General features: G+C 37.6%; 1 protein-coding gene across 1 annotated transcript in view; it reads right to left on the bottom strand.

Moving 5' to 3' along the window:
• LOC138951914 (potassium channel subfamily K member 10-like) overlaps positions 1–2,807 on the bottom strand; it is a 107,910-nt gene extending 105,103 nt beyond the window's left edge. Inside the window, exon 1 of the mRNA XM_070323475.1 lies at positions 2,210–2,807. The gene's annotated coding sequence lies outside the window, so the exon portion shown is untranslated. The remainder of the gene's footprint in view (positions 1–2,209) is intronic.
• Between the last annotated feature and the right edge of the window lie 1,337 nt (positions 2,808–4,144).

Below are 4,144 nucleotides of genomic sequence, written 5' to 3'. Positions count from 1 at the left end.
TAATCATAATTTTTATATTTTTAATTTTCAGAGCTTGTTTTTAATCCAAATATAACATATTTATATGTTTTTGGAATCAGAAAATGATGAAAAATAAAATAAAATTAATTTTTGATCGTTTTATAAACAAATAATTTTAATTACAATTTTCAGATTTTTAATGACCAAAGTCATTAATTAATTTTTAAGCCACCAAGCTGAAATGCAATACTGAAGTCCGGCCTTTGTCGAAGATTGCTTGGCCAAAATTTCAATCAATTTGATTGAAAAATGAGGGTGTGACAGTGCCGCCTCAACTTTTACAAAAAGCCGGATATGACGTCATCAAAGATATTTATCGAAAAAAAGAAGCAAATATCCGGGGATATCATACCCAGGAACTCTCATGTCAAATTTCATAAAGATCGGCCCAGTAGTTTACTCTGAATCGCTCTACACACACACACACGCACACACACACACACACACACACATACACACACACATACACACATACACCACGACCCTCGTCTCGATTCCCACTCTATGTTAAAACATTTAGTCAAAACTTGACTAAATGTAAAAATGATGTGGTATTATGCTAAGCGGTCGAAGATGCTTTGAGGGTGGGTGTGGTCGCTTTTTGGCAATTTGGTACCTGGGTTAAAAAAACAAACACAAGCTTGCATTGTTTTCAAAGGCTATTGAGTTCTGTGACTTAGCGAATATACAACTTGTAGAATTAAGCCTACGCTGGATTTTAATTTATCATCATCTGTATAAGATTAACAATCTCAAAGAGCTGTCTTAATTTTTACATTTAGTCAAGTTTTGACTAAATGTTTTAACATAGAGGGGGAATCGAGACGAGGGTCGTGGTGTATGTGTGTGTGTGTGTGTGTGTGTGTGTGTGTGTGTGTGTGTGTGTGTGTGTGTGTGTGTGTCTGTCTGTCTGTCTGTCTGTCTGTGCGTGTGTGTGTGTAGAGCGATTCAGAGTAAACTACTGGACCGATCTTTATGAAATTTGACATGAGAGTTCCTGGGTAAAATATCCCCGGATTTTGTTTTTTTCCATAAATGTCTTTGATGACGTCATATCCGGCTTTTTGTAAAAGTTGAGGCGGCACTGTCACACCCTCATTTTTCAATTAAATTAATTGAAATTTTGGCCAAGCAATCTTCGACAAAGGCCGGACTTCGGTATTGCATTTCAGCTTGGTGGCTTAAAAATTAATTAATGACTTTGGTCATTAAAAATCTGAAAATGGTAAAAAAAATAATTTGTTTTTAAAACGATCCAAATTTACGTTCATCTTATTTTTCATCATTTTCTGATTCAAAAAGCATATAAATATGTTATATTTGGATTAAAAACAAGCTCTGAAAATTAAAAATATAAAAATTATGATCAAAATTAAATTTTCGAAATCAATTTAAAAACACTTTCATCTTATTCCTTGTCCGTTCCTGATTCCAAAAACATATAGATATGATATGTTTGGATTAAAAACACGCTCAGAAAGTTAAAACGAAGAGAGGTACAGTAAAGCGTGCTATGAAGCACAGGCTACAGCGCAACCGCTACCGCGCCAAACAGGCTCGTCACTTTCACTGCCTTTTGCACTAGCGGCGGACTACGTTTAGTTTCATTTTGTGAGTTCCACAGCTTGACTAAATGTAGTAATTTCGCCTTTCGCGACTTGTTAACTCTTGCCATTGCTTCATTGTATTGTATCTATAGCTTTTTAAAACAAACAAAAAACACAATAAAGTAAGTGGTTAAAAACAAAACAAGCAAAAAAGAAACAACTGCCAAAACACGTAAATAAGAAAGGCGACAATAAATGGCAAGGTGCGATCTGACAATATTATAAATGGCAAGCAAGAGAGAGAGAGAGAGAGAGAGAGAGAGAGAGAGAGAGAGAGAGAGAGAGAGAGAGAGAGAGAGAGAGAGAGAGAGAGAGAGAGACAGAGACAGACAGACAGACAGACAGACAGACAGAGACAGAGAGAGAGCGAGAGAGAGAGACAGAGAGAGAGCGAGAGAGAGAGAGAGAGAGAGAGAGGGGGGAGAGAGAGAGGAGAGACAGACAGACAGACAGACAGACAAAGACAGACAGACAGATATAGACAGACATACATGCAGACGGAAAGATAAACAGATAAACAGACAAACAGGCTGTCTGAACAGGCAGAGAATACTTATCAACAAAAATAGAAACTTAATTACCCATGGCACCAGGTGATTGACATTTCATTTTGATCTGTGAACGCGTGTGATATTTCTGGTACCATTAGAGCAGTGTTATACACGCGCTGAGGAGAAGTCTATCCCAGGAACAGAAGACGGCAGAACAAAAACACAGCAGTAACTTGAGCAACGATCTCTCATTCCAAAGATTTCACCTCCAAAAAAATGAATCGTCGATTCACTTTTCAAGCAAGAAATAATCCATGTCACTTCTTTTTCTATTCTTTGTCTTCTTCCTTTTTGCTTTTTTCTCTTTTTGTTTCTTTTTCTCGTTTTTTTTTTCTTCTTCTTTGTTTTATTATTTCTACAGCAAGAACGAGCCGACGTAAATAAGAAAACACACTTTTCACCAAAACACTGCCACAAAGTGTCCCGAAATGATAGAATTCACCGTTACTTTTAATCACTGAATTTCTTGCAATACATCCACATCACATGTCAGGAACATTATTTCTTTCAGCAGTTTCCACTTGCATCACCTGAATTCGTATTGACGGCAGCGCTAACAACAGCATAACACAGTCTTGGTCAAAGACTATCATCTGCTGTCGAAACAGGCGCGTGCTTTGCTGTTTGAGCGGTGGAGGTAGTGGTGGTGAAGTGGTTGCGACACCCGAGCGAGGTTTAGTTGCTGGTTGTGTGTGTGTTGGTCGAATGGTTAAAGACGCCGTTCTTCGCGTGCAGGGATATATCGTTTGGCGTCAGAGGAACGAACAGAAATTAAAACTAAATGTCTTTCTACTCGCCGGAAAATACGCATGCTGTCATCTTGGCATAACAAAATCCTGTGCTTTGCATTTGGTAAATAACTGTTTGACGTGACTTGACTTGACTTGCAAAACTTTTTTTTATTTTATTTTTATTTTAGACTTGATAAGAATACGATAAGAAGAAGAAGAAGAAGTAGATAAGGAGATGATAAGAATAAGATAAGGATAACATTTTATATAGCCCTGGAATAGCTCATGGAAATTCGGGCTGCTTTCTCGATGGGGAAAGCGGGCTACTCTGTCTTAAAATAAACCCCCAAAAATTAAAGCTAAAAAAAAAATTTAAAAAAAACCCTGTTATAGCATTTTTGGTAAATTCGCCAAAGAAAATTAACTCTGGTAACATTCGTTGCGTGTTGACTGTCGTGCGCATCATGATTAACCTGTCCAGGCTTTTATTGTTATGGGGTTAGAACATTCTTCCGCTATGACACATAGCTGTTTGCTTTTTGTACAGAGTGTATAGTCATGTTTTGCGGAATTAATGAAGTAACTGAAACATAAGTCAAACTGCGACGTTAATTTAACGGAATAAATAGTGTTCTAATTCATTTTCTGATAGAATATTGCATTGACGTGATTTGTACAAAAGACGTATTAGTATATACAGCATGACTTCCCTTCTTTGTCTCTGTTAATCTAGGGAGAAAATATCCAGCGATATTTCTCCGTAGGCCTAAAGTTCGGCCATGACCTAGGCAAAATAACTTGCGCAGCCGCAGAAACAAGGAAATGGAAATCTTATGAAGCCGTCATCAACACGAACACAATGATTGTAGAAGCAAACTCTGTACATACACGACCGAGACACAAGACTGATTATTTCACAGCTGCAAAGGGTAAGCTTAACTCACGTCAGGTCTTCACTGACAAGCTAGGAACAGGCGGAAAATTCCAAACAAAAGTAAATGACGTCAAAGTCTCTTTCGCTTTGCGTGTAACTTTGTCATGACGTCTTTTTGTGACGAAAGTATACGCGACAATTTGTTCGCTTCCGGTGTCATTTTAGACTGAAAAGCAACTCAAAAGAAGGAGCTAAGCCTCTGTCTTGAAACAGCTGAAACACTCTTTTGGATTGCCGTTTCAATGTTAACCAAAAAGTTAAAGAAAAAAACAAGGTTCAGTTGCGAACTGACAGCGGATT

The sequence above is a fragment of the Littorina saxatilis genome, linkage group LG17 (genome assembly GCF_037325665.1).
Source record: "Littorina saxatilis isolate snail1 linkage group LG17, US_GU_Lsax_2.0, whole genome shotgun sequence".
NCBI lineage: Eukaryota > Metazoa > Mollusca > Gastropoda > Littorinimorpha > Littorinidae > Littorina > Littorina saxatilis.
This window is presented reverse-complemented; position numbering and strand designations above follow the sequence as displayed.